This window comes from Anarrhichthys ocellatus, unplaced genomic scaffold (assembly GCF_004355925.1).
Source record: "Anarrhichthys ocellatus isolate YVR2014 unplaced genomic scaffold, GSC_Weel_1.0 scaffold25, whole genome shotgun sequence".
Classification (NCBI taxonomy): Eukaryota; Metazoa; Chordata; class Actinopteri; order Perciformes; family Anarhichadidae; genus Anarrhichthys; species Anarrhichthys ocellatus.
This window is the reverse complement of record NW_022280055.1, coordinates 713406-733324: the sequence shown is the minus strand read 5'-3', so window position 1 is coordinate 733324 and position 19919 is coordinate 713406.

Genomic DNA, 19919 nt, shown 5'->3' with positions numbered 1-19919 from the left:
TGTTCTCTGTCAAGACTGAACTTTGAACAACAACCTTTGAGGGGTGTAGTGCCACTCAGATTTCCACTCAAAAAAAAAAGATTGCCTCCAGGTCTGTAGCCAGAAATAAAAGTAGGAGCAGTAGTCCGTGGTGCAGACAGAAGCTTTTTAACTGTTGGTGAGTGTAAAAATGCATCTGACAATCGGGATCTAATAGTAGATAGTAAAAAGGCTTTTTAATTTGGCTGTAGTTTGTTTTGGGAAATAGTTAATTTCTGTAAAATGCCTCCATTAATCGGATAGTTTAAGTCCTTATTTTTTATTGGATGAGTCAACTTCATAGACGTAAAATGGCTTACAAATACTTTTTGACGGCTACAACTGTTCATTTTGACAAACGCCACATGAGCTGAAAGTCAACACATTATGGTGCAAGGTTTTTTGCAGCAACTGTGTTATTTAGTCGCTGCTCAAAGTTTTTTTTACTTTATGTGATGCCAAATTTCCCATCAGCTGTTCTTACCCAGCAGAAACAGACTCTCGTAGCTCATTGCTCTGTTAAAATGATAAATGGCACAAAGCAAATGACTTGATACTTAAAAACTACTCCAAACACAGATGGAACTGTGTAGGCCCAAGTTTATAATTTCCAAAACTCTGAAGTGCTCAAACTTGTGCTAAAATTCAAACTGTGCGTCTGCACAGAGTCAAAAAGTCAGCAAGAATGAGAACACTGTCAACTTGACTGGTCCTCCATTGTCAGCCATTTCTCAAACACGGTCAAACATTTTGTTTTTTCGTTGTCTCCCCTTTCTGATCACATCTCACCCTGTCAAAACAGAAAGCTCTTTTTCTTTCAGCTATGAATCATCCCTGCAGATTTGTGTCACAATTTCAAATAATAAATGGAAGTCTTGGACAGAAAATGTCCTTTTTATAGCCGTGCACAATCAAAACTTCAACATGACTGTGCCCATCTAGTGCATTATTCACTGTAAAACTCCCAAGCACTTCCCACACACTGCATACGCTACCAACGACTCAAACTTGAACTTTGACTGAGTGTCCAGTGGCTAAAATAACAGGGTGCAAACATTAGTCACACATCACCGCCAGAGCCTGCTCATTTGCTATGTCATGTCATTGTTGTTATTTCTAAGTGGCAGAGGTGCAATGACCAGGAGGTTGTTAACTCGCAAATCTGGTTGTGTTTTACGGCCACGTCGCTGTCAGATTTATATCGTTCTGCACTTAAGGTTGTGTGTGATAAATGCCGAGGACAAAGGGTGGAAATGTGATTGCCAAGTTGTAAAACATTCAACATTGTGCTTTTGCTTGCATGTGCTTATCGGTTTGATGTCAGGTAGAGGGCAAAGGGGGGAAAGGGCTGCACATAGCTTACTAATTAAAAGGGAGTGGTGACATTTTGAATGTATTTATTGTGTTTGAAGTACAGGAGCTATTTAATAGCTGTAATGCATGAAACAAACCTAGCTCCTAAAATCTTGACTCATCGCCCGTATTGATGATAACAGCTCTATGAAGCCTGTAAAACATTTGGTTTAGTTAATAACTGAGACATCAGAAATGGCTGTGGCTTGAGAAGTCCAACTGACTGTTTCCTAAACCGTTCCTTTATATGGCGAATGCCCAAGCTTGGCAATCATTAACGGACAAAACAGGTGTGCCACGCTTTTGGAGACTTCCCAACTGGGTGAATTGGAATATATTGGGCACTAATATGAGGAAATTGAATTGGCTACTAGCTACTAACCTAAAGTAGTAACCTAGTGTTACCTACAAGGCCTTGGTAATAACATGTATAGTAAGCATATGAAGAGGTTTATGTAAGAATTACATAAACCTAATAAGAATGGGTTCTTATGGGTTCTAATAAGAACCCATAAGAATTACAGTCTGATCTTAGGACATATTTCCTTATAATACCGTACTAAGGTATGCCGTACTAGAATGCAAAGCTTGACGGGCGTAGCAACAGTAACTAAAGAGGGTGTGGCTTAATGGTCTGTTAGATAAAGGAGGAGGTCACTGTTCACCTCTACACCATGTTGGAGAATTAAAAGCCTTTGTCATGAGCCTTTTCAGATGATTCACCGACAGCTTATCTTGACACCATTGTTTCTCTTTATTATTGCCACATTTACATTAGTCAATAATTCTTTGACTATGGATTAAGATGTCACCCTGCCATGGACTCCATTTACTCTTTATTTATTTAATATTCTCTTGTTATTTTTATCTCTTGTTGGGGAGCATTCGATGTCATGTCTCTCGCTGATTTCTATTGAATGAAAGTCACTGATTTGCCCTCATCAATTCTTCATTAATCACCATGAAACTGACAGCCTCCATGTGTGTTCATCGTGGTTACTCAACTGGAAAGCCTGCACACATTTTGGTCGAATGTGAGCGAATGTATATGGAAACTTTGAATACAACTTGTGGCATATCCTTTATTAGTCATTCACGGCGTGTGTTTTTTGTCGGGTCTCAGAACTGCCTAGGGGTTTAAAACATAAGTCCAGCTGTGTGCACATGCATGCATAGAAGCATACAGGGAGTTTGTCTTCTTTAAGGAACATGGCTGCGTGCATAAACTGTGGCTGAAAATCCAGGCAAACCACAATTACTTCCTTGGTCTTAACAGTGTTTCTCATGCAGCTCTTCTCGGGTGAGAGGCACTAGCAGAATGTATATTAAGCTCCATCTCTCATACCCTGCATGCTCCAGCACCTGGAGGATGGGCCGAGCATCAGCTCCAGGGCTCTGAGTCAATATTAATCTGCCAATATGAAAGACTGGATTATCACGAGGGTCGATTGCCCGGGCCTCATGTAAGAGAAGCGTATAATGGGAGGGAGAGTCGGGAAGGAGGGAGAACGAAATGGACAGGGCTGGAGGAAAGCTGGGGGAGAGATGGAAAACTTCCAGTGCTTCTGCATGATAAACCTTGTCATGTGTCTCAAGTGAAGCGCCCTGAAATTGATTTGAATTATGAGGAAAGAGTTACAGCAGAGGGCAGAATTACAGGAGGAGGAGGGAGTGATATGAGGAGGGAGCCAAGGGCACTGGAAAGGTGGCTGTCATTGTATGAGCCCATCTGCTGGGGGTGTGTGTGTATACATTACACATGTACTGCGTGTGTGCGTGTGCGTGTGCGTGTGTGTGTGTGTGTGTGTGTGTTTTGCAATGAAGTGTGGCATGGAGAAGGTTGAGGGGGACAAAACATAATGTTGGCCTCAAGGCTTTAGGGAAACATGCAGCCATTTATTTGCAATCTCAAAAGTAAACTTGGAGGTTAAAACTAATTTTCAGTATGATTTTTCAAACTTTTAAAAGGAATAAGAAGTAACTAAAACTATATCTGTTATTGAAACCAGTCCAACCACAAAGCGTCAATTAAAGCAATCACAGGACTGTCTGAATTGGAAACTGGTCGCTCGTAGCATTGAACCCACAAAGAGTTATCTCCAGACTGCAGTCCCTCTCAGCTCAATTGAGTGTGCTAGCGTCTTTCAGCTCACTGTTTAGTTTTTTTGGCAGGCAAACTGTTACCGTTTTGGGGACTCTCACCGCGCGAATAGTGAAATTATTAGCCATTGCATACAGCTGTTTATAGCTCTCTCTAAGAACAGATCGTACTCTACCTGACCAGCACCAACCAGCAGACAGATAAAGTTAGCGACCAGCTGGTGAACACAGTGGAACATTTAGCCGTTTTTGAGCCAGCAAGGTAGAGCTAAAAAGAAGAGTTGGTATTGGACTTTATCAGGTGGCCAGAGAGACTCTAAATGAATGCTAATGCTGCAGGATATCTGCTGGATGTGTAAGTAGCCAACAGTTAAGCCTGACAAGGTGATTAAAAGGTGTTAATGGTTCTCTCTTCTCTAAACATCTCTCTCCATCTTTCCTCTTTCATTCTTCACACAACCAGCACTTCACAATACATGTTCAAACCGAGTACACCACTATTAATGCCTTTTGTGGAGATACTATTGAAAAGTGTGAGCCGTATTTGAACAATTATTAATTCTGGTCTCTCTCTATAATTGTTGGTTTTAGCACCAGCATTTGGAGTTGTCAGACAACATTAAGCATAAAGTAGTTTGTTTCAAGTACACCCTGGCCTTTAGCATGTGTAAAGACACGCAATGCACCAAAAATCAGTTGTATAGTTAGGTATGTGGTGCTTACTAACCGTGTGGATGTGTGTACACATCTGGATCTGTCTGTATGTCATCCCAGTGTGCAGTGAGGGCTCTGAAGAGCAGTAAAACATTTCGCAGCAGATGCCAGATCGCGGCCTCCTTCCAGGCCTTTATGCCTCCTCATCTCCTTCCCCGCAGAGATCACTTCGGACTCTTTGTCGTTCTTGACCTGCTGTTGAACTACCCCCCCCCTTTTTCCCACAGAACACTCCCCTCGCATGCATACACTCCGCCCCACAGGCTGTTGTTGCCCCGTCCCGGCACCGCTCCACCTCCCCACCTCACATCTCTTCTGGGCCACAGATCCGGCTCCGGCTCCTCGACAGCCCCTCTCTGCACTGCGACACTTTGTTCCCGTCCGTTGCCTGCTGCCCGCCTGCTAATCGAGATTGGTGGGGAGGAATGGATCGCTGTGAGACATGGCCGTCCTCTGGAGCCCACAGAACCAGGACAAGGTCACTCCCATCACTCTTGTGTTACTGCAGCCCCACAGCAAACGGGGAAGGAGAGAGCGAGGGATGCAGGAGTTAAAGGAAACGGCGATAAGATTGCTGCTGAGTAGTGCTTTGCAGTTGAATGAGGTCTTGTGAATTGAAGTGAACACAAGTCAATAACAAGACCAGGGTTCATTTTATCTTTCAAATTGGCGATTGGAAGGAAAGCATTGGAATATCATCATCATATCACATGCCTATTTACCCCTTTTGATTAAATATTCAGGCATGTCACTGTGTTTGAGTGTGAGCTTATAGGTAAACTATTTTCTCTCTCCTTGATCAACACTCATCAATAATTCACTCATGGCCCATTAGTTGTGAGAGAAATGCCAGGGAGCAACTTAAACTCGTCAGGAATTCATTTCTTATTTATTGTGTGCAGAAACATATGGCACAAGAGCAGTTCTCATCGAGGGTGTTTAGAGAAGCTTCACTGGGCAGAATAGTTACACGGCACACTTAAGGCACAGAGCTTGCAGTTAACCTTGAGACAATATTTACATCAATTCCAATCCAGTGCCACATGAGATTGTTGAGAGTGAGCAATGGAGCTCTTTTTACACATTTGCAAAACACACTCATACGACAGATCTTCTCAGATCTCAGTCAGTAGTTGTTACGGTGTGCTGTCATTCAGCGGGCCATTTCCCCTTAGAGCTGACGATGTGTTTTATGGAATAAGTCCAGAGATTGATACTAAAGTGAGGGCCTCTGTCACAAAAGCACACAGTGTTGTCATCAACAAGGCTGTTCTTTTTTTTCCAGCTCATTGCGTTTGCAGTAATTTGCACTCTCTGGCGTTCTCCCCTCCCTCTGCCACCATTATTTCAGACAACGTTTTAGAAATCACAGCCGGTTTCCCAGCCAGCGTTCACGCATTTGTCATTGCGTGTCAGCGAGGCCTGGGGATTTTGCTGCTTCACTTGGCAAAAAGCAATTGTGTGTGTCAAGCGCGGAAGCTTGACACACACCTGGAATGAAAAGGGATTGTGGGTAAAGATGCTTCTGATGTTATTAGGCGGCGTCTTTGTTTGTGGAGTCCAGCCCATTTTACATGCCCCACCTGCAAGCGTGGGACTCGTGTCTCTTTTGTCTGGCTTTTATCCACACGCTTGTCTCTAAGCCCTCTCAAGGCCTGAGCATCCCCTCTTCCTCCTCAGCTAAAGCTCAAACCTTAACACACTCTGGCTCCGAACCGAGTCCTCAGCGCTTTTTCCAAAGCCCAGCTTCCAGATCCTGTAATCTCCCTCTGGCTGTACACACTGGATTGCCACAATGATTTCTGATTAGCTGCTTAAAATGATTGTATTTTACTGCTTGAAGAGAGTATAGCGCTACATAATTAAGTACCACTGGATAGCGAAATCTCATATGACAGCTTTTACACCTTGGATCTTATTTTGCATAGTTTTTTTAATATACTGTATATTTATATATTGTGGTCACTAAATGAATTGTTGAGATTTGGGGTAAATAAATCAAACAAAGTGGGCATTCAGTACGCAGATAGCAATACCATAATGTAAAAATCTCTGTTACATTCAAAATTCTAAAAGGATACACAAGTGTTGCCTGCTAAATGTACTGAAGTTTAAATAGTAAAACTACAAAGTATTCAGAATGAACACTTGAGGGTTTCACATTATCAAGCCCCAAAGGTCTGAAAGGTAATATGTGCTGCACATTGTATTTGGTGGCTACAGCCGCTGGTTTGTTGTTGATACATTTCCGTGCTGTCTGCCTTAGCGACGCCTTATTCTGCTGTCAATTTATTGCTTGTTGCACCCGCCTCTGTGTCGTAATTGTTTCATGGTGATAATCAGTTTTAGGCACAAGCTGCAAAGTGCTTGTCTTTTGAAAACAAATTCATTGTTGGTTTAGACTTGAGGCCATGGCATTTTAATGCACTTTATTTTATAACCTCAAGGTGTTCTTTAATTGAATATCTATTTCACATGACATCATCATGTAGATTTTTCTTCTTCTCTTTCTTTCTCTAAAGATAATTAGCAAGAAATGAGGAACTTTTTTTCTTCTTCTTGTGAAATACTGGATATTTTTGCCTCTAAATGACTCTAAAAGCCATTCAAAGTAATCTGAAAAGAAGCCATCACTCCTCAATTGAACTGCTCACCGCTCATACTGTATGCAACCTGTCAAATGGGGTTGTGATTAAGCATTGCTTGGCTATAAAGGGTAACAACTCACAAAGGGTTGGGTACCACTGCTTTAATATAAAATATTTGAATTCAGTGCGGCGTAAAGCGCATTTGTCAATGACACATGCTAATATACTGCATCTACAATCTAAAATGTTGCATTATCATGTGGTGTGAGATATAGTTGGTGTTACAAACACTACGATTACTAGGGGAGACTTGATAATTGGGTTTGAAAACAACGACATGGCCGTAAATGGCAGCAACACTAAATAGTTGATGTTTGGGAGAAGAGTGAGAGCCACACTCCCATCACTGAGGCTACAGCCAGACTAATACGTTATTGCTTTAAAACGGAGACAGGTGCAGCCGTGAAGGCAGTGAACAGCTTAAAGAGCCCCTACAGGGTGGGTTTTCACAGCAGCCTCCATTCTTGCCATTTTTCAAACAATACAGCTGTCAAAGGGGCTGGATGAAGACTCTGTAGATCACATGGAGGGCAGCAATCTGTCCCACTTTACTATCGACTGCAGGTCTAATCCATTACTGCCACTGGAAGAAATATTAGAGTAATCTGACCACAAATGGAGCTGATTATTTGTTGGATTACTCCGAGCATGTTTGGTGGAGAAAAATGGTATTTTGATTGCAAGCGGTTGGATGCGCACACAATTGTACACATCTTGAAACAATTGCAGCAGATAAGACTAATGAAGTTGCAGCTTGAAAACTGAAATAAATTGCTTTTCAGCTTGAGTCTGAGGCAAAGACACCCTAAACATTGAGTGAAAATGGTCACATTTTTGCCAGCAAGTAATTACAATTTTCAGCTGGTGATATTAGCTATGATTCTTCTTCACTTCTCATCCAATGATGGCACACAAGCTTTCAAAGAGCAGGACCACGAGGCAGATCACAGACGTGACAGAGCTTTAGAGTTCATTAGTGGCTCAGAGCTTGTGTCGGTAGTGGGCATTAGTCCACCTACTTGTGGCTAAGGCGACGCATTCATTGGGTCAGTAAGGGACTTCATGGTGGCAGGGTGCCACAGCAAACGCTTTCATGTTCATCAAAGATCAAACTCTCATAATAGAGTCTGTTCACACTGCCGGCATCACCCATTCACATCTACGGCTTGTAACCTACACTTTATCAGCGGCCACCGACATACGATCAAAGTCTGCTTACCAAAGCAACAGCAAAATAAGTGATGACTTTTTCACTGAAAAGGCTTGTTTTAATTTGGCGCCAGACAAGTAAATATTAGAATGGAGTGGTATTAGTCACTTCACACACTTATACTCGATACATATTAATATGCTCCACCCCGTGCACGAGCAGCGGCCGGCGGCATTAATATTCCCTCTGATTTCCATGCACACGGGGCACTAAAATACTGCCATTAACGCCATGGAAATATATCAACAAGTCATGTTGAATTAGTGTTAATGTGCCCGCTGACAGGGCCTGCGTTCCCCTCCGCCCGGATGAAATGACAGCATGCTGTTTTCTGCTCAGCCTGGCAGGAGGCCTGCTCTGGCTGCCCACTCATAACCCTCAAACACTTGCTGTTGTCAGGGAAATGGATCAGCCTTTCTGATGCGCTATGTTCTTTTTTTCAAATTGGATTAATTGGAGTAATAGGAGGTTGTCTTACCCTCTCTGCCACGCTTTTTATCTCTGGCTAATTGCTCTCTCCTTCCCTGCCTACTTCTGTCTATCAATTTCCAGATAATATTTGTGCTTGGTCTTCCATTTCTTCAACTCCCTTTGTCAAACCTTTTACGCAGACGATCTCTGATCTCTTTGTCTTCCCTCTTTCTGTTTTTTTTTGTCATATTCTATCTGCCCAGTGTTTGCCCCTCGATGACTTCTCATTTCGTGGTGGAAACTGTGCTTTTCTCACACTAGTATTCAAAAGAGGTGCTCGTCTCACTTCCTGTGAGGGCCGCTCTCCCTCTGCTCCTCCAGCTTGGTGAACAGTCGGTACGTTAACATAGCTAAGGACGTGTGGACATGCGGAGCGAGATGGAAAGTTCAAGCTTACATACCTGCACACGCTGTACAGTACACACAAAGAAGACGGACTCATGCATGAGCCAAAGCAATACACAGGATGGAAATAAACTTGTTGCCATGGCGAATGCATGGATGTGTGGATCGGTGTTGGACGGTGGCATTTCCTTGTTACTGGTTTACGTGCACAGAGAACCAGCTGTTGGCCATGTTGCCGTGCATTTATAATTTACATGAACATCCAATAATCACTGTGTGTATTTCTGTTGAGATGATTAAAGTAACTGTCTATATTTGGGGGTTTTTTCACAGCATTTTTTCTCATGGATAGGATCGTCTGTGTTCGCACTTTATGTACTTTTATGCTGAAAGCAAATAAAAAATGTATCTGCAACAGTTTTGATAATTGAGACTGATATTTTTTTCAAGCAAACATGCCATTAAGTTGCTGGTTCCTACTTCTTAAAGAAATACTTTGACATTTTGGGAAATGTGCTGAGAGTAAGATGGGAAGATCAATATGACTGTCATGTCTGTCTGCTGAATATGAAGCTATACAGACAGCAACTGGTAAGATTAGCTTCGGGTAAAGATTGTAAACGGCTAGCCTGGCTCTGTCCAAAGGTAAAATGAAATCAGTCGATAAGCACCCATTCATTAACATGTTTAATTAATAGAATAACAGCAAAGGAAACACAAAGCCTATCGGCAGCTACCTCCAGCCTTATATTTAATAATAATAACAATAATACTTTAAATTGATATAGAGCTTTTCTAAGTACCCAAAGACGCTTTACATGGTGCATAAACAAACAGAAGAAACAAACAAAAAAAAAAGAGAGACAGACCAACAAACAAAACAAACAAACAGAGCATTTTGGTAAAAAAGAGAACTGGAGAAGCTGTGCTGAATGGGTCATAGTGGAGGATAAGGTGCCGGGGTTAGCAGGTGAAGGCGAGTTTGAAGAGGTGGGATTTGAGGGCTTGTTTGAATGATGATAGGGAGGGAGCCTCACGGATGTGGATGGGGAGGGCGTTCCAGAGGGGAGGTGCAGCAGCTGAGAAGGCCCTGTCACCCCAGGTCCGGTGCTTGGTCCTGATGGTCTTCAGAATGTTTGCACCGGCGGACCTGAGGCAACGGGTTGGGCCGTGGAGGGGGAGGAGGTCTTTGTCGTACAATTATGAGCGTTTTATCAATCTTCTATCCAACTCCGACTGAAGCAAGAAAGTAAATGAGTATTTCTGAAAAATATCTAAGTTTTTTTGTTTTTGTCTTTGCCTCATATGATAGATAATTGATCTTTGGGTTTTGGACTGTTGGCTGGATTCAACAGAACATTCGAAGATGTCACCGTAGATTCTGGGAACTTGTGATTGGAAATTTTTAGGTCTGTCCTCGGCCAATAAAGTTATTAATCAGCTGACATATTTTGTCAACTAATCAATTAGTCGATTAAGAATTTAAAAATCATGTGATCATACGTTTCTTGAAAATGAATCATTCAGCATGAAAAAGCATAAAATGTGACTAATTGGCTCAAGAAGTCATAGTCGACTGACACCAAAATGAATGATTAGTCAACTAATGGACTGGTGGCATTTTATAGACCAGGCTGTAAATCAATTGAATGAGAAAATAATCAACAGATTAATCAATAATGAAAATAATTGTCAGTTGCAGCCCTAATACATTCATCCTAGAGTCGCAGTATGTGCAGACAAAAAGACTAACTGAAACAACTAACTGTAATCCAGTAGTTCCTGTACAAGCTGTATATTCTAACAAAGCTGTGACTTTTACTAGCATCAAGTGTAATCATTAACCAGATTACTCTGCAAATCAGGTTAACACGGCAATTCTCTCTGTGAGTATAGCCACTGGCAACAAAGGACAAAGTCCAGTTGTTAAATGTCTGTGTGCAGTGTAACCTGCTGGAAGAAATGGGGGTACAACGGAATGATAAAACTTGTAACAGCATGATGAGTGTCACCACTGTGCTCCCCTTGCTGCTTTGCTCATTGTGCACTGTGTACCTGCTGTGATGCCATGTGTCTGAAAGAGGGGGGGAGGACATGTTTTATGACTTTCACTGTCAAATAAGACTTTTGTCTCTCACTCACTCACCCACACACACACACACACACACACACACACACACACATTGACAGTCTCACTTACCACAACGGATGAGACAAACTTATATCCCGAATATCCGACACTCGCTGATGGTTAAAGATGACTTATACTGAATGAGTTCTAAGAGGCTTGCGGGCCAGAGGGTCCATGAATCCCGGACTAGGCCATGTCACACTGCCCAGCTGAGCCTGCTCTTGCTTATTAATAGCAATTTACCCACCTTGTGTTTGATGCAGTGCGGCTCTGGCTGGCCAGTCCACTGCAGGCCGCTCCCCTCTGTACTCCACTCAAGGTTCAATCCCCATTTCAGGCGGCTGCTGTCGGGGTTGAGGGCTACACTGACACCCGCTGGTTACTGGTGGTACTTTAATCTTAAACCGTCAGTATCCCCATTAACCCATGCAGTGATCCTCATACTGGGGTGATGATAAAAAAAAAAAATTTACACAGCTAAAGGCGCACTCCACATCGGCTGCATTCACATGGTGATTTGGCCATTAGCCTATGACTTTTTGACAAATGGCAGCCCATTATTAAGGTGCGATGGGGGAGGGCTAAGCCTTTAAGAGTGGCTTAAAATCTCCCCTAATCACGTCCTACTTTCCCTCATTCTTTTCAGAAAAAACATTTTTGCCTTTCATGAATTACACGACCGAGGAAGTCCTCGGAGTGGCGTCCTACTCTGGTTATAATACGTCTTGCTCACTCTCTCTCTCTCTCTCTCTCTTTAGAACAGGGGCTGGGTAATCACTGTTTAAATATGGAGCATTGTATCAGGATTGAACTGCTTTCTCTTAATCTTACTTTGCCTGCTCTCCCTGTCTTAGACCCCTGTCTACTCATCACAAGGTTCGGGTAAGGGGCTAGGGAATGCATTATGTCAATGAGTGTCTTCACAAAGATAGAAGTGCGTGTGTGCGTGTGTATCTGTTTGATTCCGTAACTTGTCATGTAAATACCCAGGTAGTTCAGAGCTATTTCCCCCCTGGGGCCTCTTCATCACTAACATGTCTTTTGCACTCCCCCATCATCTCGTCGAGCACTAATTTTCTCTCTCACCCACACACACGCGCACACACACACACACACACGTACATCCACACTCTCTCCCTCCCACTAGGTAAATTAAAGTTATTGGCTCTGAGGCGAAATAGAAATATCAACATATCATCACGGGCGTTTTTTAATAATATCAGCAGGATTATATTGACAGAGGATTCAATTGTTTTACACAGATGATTATAAATCCGCACAGGGGATGTGGCATTGTTAGTTGCTATTAACAATAAATGCAATCCTATCTCCCACTTACTGCATAATAGCACAATCTGATCAGCAGACATGAATATACTGTTATGGTCCACTCATTGGAAAAAAAAAACACTACCACAGCTATTTCGCCGGGATACCACTTGATAAGCATGCTGTATTGATCCTTCATTGGGCCACAGTGAAGGATACTTCATACTTCCAAAACTTGTGGTTTTGGAAGTATGAGCACAGGTTCCTAATGCATAAGCAGATTACATGTAGTGTAGTTTATTGTTTATCATGCTCACTTTACAATCCTATTGACTTCATCCTATTGATATATTTAGCACTGCAGAATAGTCCCTTAGTTCTTGGCTTTAAATTGATTTCCTCAATTACACTGCAGAATATTAACTTTGATAAGTGAGGTAGTATTTAGTCTTAAAATCGACATGCACTTTTGATGAGGCTCCTCTGCTAAGTTGTCATCAGCCAGCTGTAATGGGTGCACTGACTTTGTGTGACCAAAATGCAAGTCAAGGTTGAGTCTAATGCCTCTGTGAAATGTTAACACAAGGTGGTGCTCTTGTCCTCTGGAAGAGCCCCTTGTCAACCTGATGCTAGTGCTACACGGCTGGTGAGACTGGTGAACAATAACTGGCTTTTTGATGTCTGTTTTCAGAAGTTGGTCAATATATTTACAGATATAAATTTTTTAAAAACAGCGTTGAGGGGATGGGTAGAAAGCAATAAATATTGAATTACTATATACGTATGTATTACTATTACTTATATATTCATGCTCAAGTGATGGGAATTCACAGAATAACCAAATGAAAGTAACTTCTATGATTACATAACAAACAATGTACCTCCAGTGATAACGGAGGAGCAATGTTCTATATACTGTAACTGCAAAACTTGATTTAAAATCTTTTTCTATAACCTTGAATAGACAACAATACAGTGTAAAGTGAGGAAAAAAACATATCTATGGTATTATTTATCAAGAGTTTAGCCCCAAAAAATCAAATTTGACATACCAACAGTATTACATCTGTCGTCAGATTCAGATGTTGCTAAACTCTGATGCACGAAAGTATGTTGCATCACAGTTTTAGCAAAACTGCAAAAGCAAATTTTTTTATGTTGGTAGCTCTGAAAATGTAAAGTTTCCATTCTGACTTGAGGGTATTGTGTTTGATAAACTCATTCTAATAAAGTAACTGTATACAGATTCAATGATCATGCCAGATAAACAATCTATTTTGAAAGCCCCAAGAAGAATATTATTGAATGATGTGATAATGTTATCTAAAGAATACAGTGCCAATATTACATGAGGAGAAATAAAGTGGTTGCCTTCTCTTCCATTAGGCAGCCCGGGCTCAATATTAGGACACAGTGCGTTATCCGTCTCAGTTGGCACAGCCCTCGTTAAATTGTTGAGAAAATTGCACAGGGCCCGTTTTAATGTGATTAAGACACAAATTGAGCACGCTACCTACCTCCTCCTCATAGCTACTCTGTCTCTGGACGATGCAAATGTCAGGCATGTTTAGTTGGAGAACAGAGGGAGGGGAGATGCTGTGCAGAGCTCCCCTGCATCCTTGACCCAGTCAAGTGGGAACTCTACAGTAGAACAGCATCAAATCTGCAGAGAATAGTCATGTTAGGTGTGTATTACTCAGCACGGGTGTGTTGGTATGTAGAGAGTGTGAGAAGGAGATGTGCTGTCGAGTGGGCAGGGTGTGTGTGTGTGTGTTTTGTTTTAAAGAGGGCAGGCAAAGCTGGAGCATCCCATAGCTGTGATTGAAGCAAAGACACACCCCGCCCCTCTCCCCTTGCCTCTCTCTTCCTTTCTGCGGCCCTCTGTGGTCCCCTGGCCGTCCCCAAGTCATTTCAATCTAAATGCAAATTTCATCAACCTCCCTCTAAAAAGACTGATATTAGTATCAAATTCAATGTGTTACGGCTGTGTCGTGTGGACGTGTCACTCTCAATAGCATCTCCAGTGTGGAAACCTGCCAATCTTCCTCTACTACTGGGAATGGATCTCAGCTTTCTTTCTCTCTTTTCCTCTTGCTCTCTGTTTGTGCTTCTTTTCTCTTTCCACCTCCCTATTATTCCTCTCTCAGCAGCACTCGCTATGGCTAACATGTTCCCTTTCTGGACACTTTGATCCCTCTGTTTTCTCTTAACTCCACATCCCCTCATATTTGGCCTTGTCTAACCTTTCTGCGAGAAGCCCTCCAAATAGATCCTCATTAGTCCTCCATATGTTGTGTTTCGCCTCCCAGAGCCCTCTTGCCCCCGCTCTGCACTTAGCAGCTCACTGGGACTTTGCACATGCTTGCAGACCAACAGAGAAACACGGCAGAAATTCACTTGGCTCTCCTCTATGCAGTCACACACACACACACACACACACACACACACACACCTCTCTCTTCCTCCTTCCATTTCTCTTTCCCCTCTCCCTCTCTGAAAACATCCATCCTCCATTTTCCTCTCCTCTCTGTCTTCTCTCTGTGTTTGCGGTCAGGTGAAGCAAGGTGGAGTTCCGGGATGGAGGGATGGGTGGAGAGGAGGTCTATGGAGCGAGGGAGAGGATGGGTACATAGAGAGCGGGGAGGTGGGGAAGCTGAGAGAGGAGGCAGAGCACCCCAGGGAGGCTGCGCTCCAGGGGTTGTTAACATGCAGGTTGCATATTTCTGAATTGCAGAGCAGCCTTATCTCACAGTGCTGGGTCACTGAAGCACTTCCTTTCTCACTGTGTGCGTGACTGTGTGTGCACTGTATTCCCATGCAAGTGCGCTCTTGCATGCATGTCTGCATTTTAGGGTGTGTGTGTGTGTGTGTGTGTGTGTGTGTGTGTGTGCATGTGCCTGCATGTAATTATGTGCATATGTGTATGCAACCGTGATGGTAACAGCAGTAAATGGGGCTCTGATGGGGAGGGATTCTCTCTCTTTTTCTCTCTCTCTCTCTCTCTCTCTCTCGCACTGCAGCAAGAAACACTCATCAAACTGCAACACGCATCTCGCAGAAGCCCTCAGATACAGCAGCAGTAGTAGCAGCAGTAGAGCCTGGGCCTCCTGTTAACACACAGACATGACACGGCGACAGCCAACAGCTTAACACTCTGCTCCCCAGCTGGCTCTGCTCTCAGGTGGGCCTCTAAGGTCTGCCAGATAAAAAGCTTGCACTGCAGGGTATTAGGAGTTCTAGCCAGGGGGGTGACTCGCTGTGTCGCCGCCGGCCCCCCTTTAATAACTGGTGTCCCTGCCTGACTGGTGTAAGTTAAGGAGTCTGTTCGTCCTTGGAAAGTCAGGCTCTGCTTAAGGCGGCATTGCATGCTGGGCTCCTACATCTCCAACATGTACCGTGTTCTAAATGAGCCTCCCTCCTTAACATCTTTGTCACGATCCCCTCCATTTGTCACAGCGTGGCAGCAACATTATTGTCATACACGTCGCCGTTGTCATTATTCAATAACGCAGTGCCATGCAGAGGTCAGAGTTTAGACTGTTGTGTGTGAAAGGACGATCACGTAATTGCACAGTGGCGATTGTGTGACTTCTACTGAATGCACAATTAGGTCTGTTTCTGTTTTGACCTTAGTAAAGTGTACTTTAGTGCATAGGACAGAGGGACAGTTTTAGGTAGAAGTATGCACGCAATAATACCTTCATATTTGCTTATTAACTTCTATCACTTTTATGCAACTGAAGAGGTAAAGCTTTCCTGAAATTGTCATTATTTTATTGCACGCATTACTCTGACTTAACTCGGTGCCTACATTACCAACAATGCAACTCAACTGCCAACAGTTCAGTCTGAGATTCGGGTATGTTATGCTAGTGGCAGTGTATGTAGCCTGCTCAGGCTAACCTAAAACAGAGATGATGAGCGGGCTGCAGAGCTCTGCTTATTTCAATTGTTTCTAACTCCACACCCCCACATTTTTTTTCATTTAAAAAAACATATTGTCTCCATTCCCAAGTGATGCTTACTCTAGTGACATCACTTGAGGCAATTTATCTGATTTTATGTTGATCCCTGTGGAGAACTTTCTTCACATACTGTATGCAGTATGCTCCCCAAGACCTTTAAATCAACTTCAAAATGTAAAATTTTAATCATCTTTTAAACCTTCAGACATTACTAGTGACCCCTTTGAGGGTCCCAACCATAGATTAAATGGACTTAGTCCCCATGACGTCACCCACTTGTTAGTGGACAACAGTTTTGAAGGCTTGGGTTAGGCATTTTGGCCATCACCATCTTGTTTTTTTGCAACCAGAAGTGACATGTGAGGGTGGAGCTAAGTACAACCGAATGCTGAATGAGACATTTTTGGGAGACCAAAATGTTACAATTACCTTTCATGAACTGAAAACACATCGTGAACGGGTCAAAGTTCGAACACCATAACACGGACAACTCCTAGACAAGACAACGCTGTGGTAGTGACCATAAGGTCAATCACAAGGTAGCCCCGCCCTAAAGCATACCCTGCTTTTTTACTGTAAATGGGACCATTACTTACTCACTAAACATCATGCTGGATTGAAGAAGACTTGAAACTATAGATTGAGACCATAAACTCATGTTTACAATGTTTACTGAGGCAATAAATCAAGTGAGAAGTAGGTTCATTTTGTCATATTTTCTTATCTTTGCAACCACAGGAGTAACCCATTGCTGACTTTTAGAAAGAATGTAAGTTTAAGGCACTTCCGCGTTGGCTTCACTTTTTAGACCCGGAGATTTCAGCCGTCCCAACCCCCATGTTGCGATATAGATAATATAAACAATATAACATTGCTCTGATGCATATTGTCATCTTACATCATTCTTTCCATTCAAAACGTGTCACTGTGTGCACTCATGCATGTTTGTCCATGTGTGTTTGTTTGACTGTGTGTGTTTTCCTGTTAGCGTGTGACTGTGTGTTTGTTGCAGTGTTTGATGTATTTGCGTGAGGAGAACGGATCAGGGGAATGCTCTGACCCGTCCCTGGGGTCTGTCTTCATGACTGAGTGGACTTGCACTTTGCAGATTCAGGTTCAAAACCGCTGCTTATAATAGACACACTTTAGATCTTATCAGCAGACATTGCTCTTGCCTTCGATGCAGCTCAAGGTTGAATGGAGCATGTACTCGTTGAGAAAATAACATGTTTGTGCTAAACTACGACATGTGCATCATGGGTCCTTAAGGAGCACTCTACCAGAGGCAAAGCTCTCTGCTTCTGTCTCAGCTGGCTCCATTGTTGATCTCTGGCCCCTGCAAACGCAAACGCATTACAGCAATATATTTGCCACATCCAGGCCAGTGTATTTTCTCAGAAAAGTCCTTTTCAGCTGCTGATATGGCTTAGCTTAAATCCCCTGGCCCTGTGACGACACACCAACGCAAATGAACCAGACAGAGAAGGGTTCAGGGTTTAGAAAGCAAGGGATGAGCGAAGCTGTTAATTATGCTTGCCTCTTCTCTTTCTTGTCAGATCAAAAAAGCTATCACCAGCTTGAAATGATTAGATTTTGACTTTTAAAAAATCTAAATTGTTATCCGCTATTGGTTCATATTCATTCATATTCTGGGTGACATTTATTTTGCATGTTGTTGTTTGTGAAAGCTGACCCTTTTCGGATTACATATTTTAAAAGATGCCGTTTGCCAGCTGTTAGGTCAAATCTTTGATGCTCAATATCTCAGCATTTTAACCCAGATAAAAAAAAAAACGTGTTAGTATTGAAAGACTTAATTGATCTCAAGAAGAAGTTTTTTGATTACTTAAATGTAACAGATTAGGTCTTCAACAGAGAATAAAGGCACAATCTTTTAAACTATGCATAGAGTAAAAATATATGAAATGAGTAAAATGCCCGTCTGGCCAAATATACACCAAAGATATTCTGCCATTCCTCTCGGCTCTCATATTGCCCCCACATCCTCTTCTACTTCTAGCTTTCCCTCTGTATCGCCTTACTTTGAATGATGTGTATTTATTGGTTGCGTTCCTTCCCTCTCTGCATCTTATCTCTTTTGCATGGCTGGCTTGTTTTTCCGACTGGCCCGGGTGTGAGTAAGGGCTCTTGCGGTGAAATGGGAGACCATGCAGAGGGGGGGGCGCAAGGGGTGATGGCTGATGCTCTGCATGCGAGACGGACAGAAAGAGAGGAGCTGGGTGAAGACCATACCCTGAGGCCTCCCAGATGATGTGGTTATAGGGAGTACCTAGGCCAGGGAGAGAGGGGGAACTGCATGGTTGATTCAGTGACTGATGGACTGGCTGGCCAGCTGGCTGATTGACAAGCTAACGGGCAGAACAAGGAGAGTGTGGGTTCACAGCTCCACGTTACTGTCAGCAGGAATCAATGCAGTTCTGAGGTCCACCAAAGGCCTGGATGAGTAATAAGTCACGTAATGCTCCCCCCCCCCCCCAACTGCAGAACCTTCACTTTGGGGGAGACGGAGAGAGGATGAGGGTGAGGATGAGGAAGAGGAGAGAATGAAGGCAAGGGTGACAATAGGAGAAAAGAGGAGAGACAAGATGGATTAAGAGAGAAGAGAGGTCTGTAAGGGAAAGGAGGGGAGTGCTGTCGGGAGCATCTGAGCTGCAGAAATCAGCTTGTTTCTGTTTGGGCTCATGCACACTTGAGTATGTATACGTATTTGTGCACATGCATGTGTACATACAGGAGAGTGTGTGTTGTGATTATGTGTGTGATTTTGAAGCATGAGGAGAGAGCTCTCTGCAGGAAGATGTCCAATCCAGTCAGGCTATGCCACTGATCCCGGGCCACTGACTCTGCTCCCAGGCCTTGTCAGGTCCAGCTTCTCTCTCTCTCTCTCTCTCTCACTCTCTCACTTTCTCTCTCTCTTACTCAGTCTCTCCCTCTCTCCCTCTCTCCCTCTCTCCCTCTCTGTCTCCCTCCTCCGAGTTTCTTACCAACCCCCAACCTCTAACTCTGCCACGGAGCTGACAGCTTAGCCCCAACAGTGCGCTAACCACATTACCTGAACTCACCACAGTCATTATCCTGCACTGGACCCACTGGAGCTTGAAAGTCATTCCAACTTCTCTGCTGGTAGAGGTTAATAGGTGTGTAGGCGTGAGATTACATCCCAAAGGCTACGTAGCGTCCAGCAAATCCCGGAATTCAATTCTTTCCTGGGAGCACCTTGGAAGGACAGGTGCCAGAGGGTGTTTTTTTTCCCGTCTCTATTTTCTGTTTTTATTCAGTTCACGCTTCCCGACTTGCATGTCAGATTTGATGACAGGAGACAGCCACAAGTGTCTGGAACATTTCAGTGCATCTGAAGGCACAAATGTATCAGCAGTGCACCACCACTCCTGGAGGAGCTGCTTCTTTAGGGACTAGACCTTAAATGACCTTAAATGTCTCTTTAACTCTATTTGAAAATGGATTATTGGTTCCAAATAGAACCAGACCTCAGATTAGATTTCTGATTTTAAAAAGATAATGCTGCTTTTTATAGCAAGACATCTACACCTGTACCGATGGAACAAGTCAAGATTACTGTTGCTGAACTTTATACAGCTAGTAGCTTTTTATAAATTAGCCACTAGTTGCTATTTTGTGCAGATCACAATATCATTTATTGGAACATTTTCATG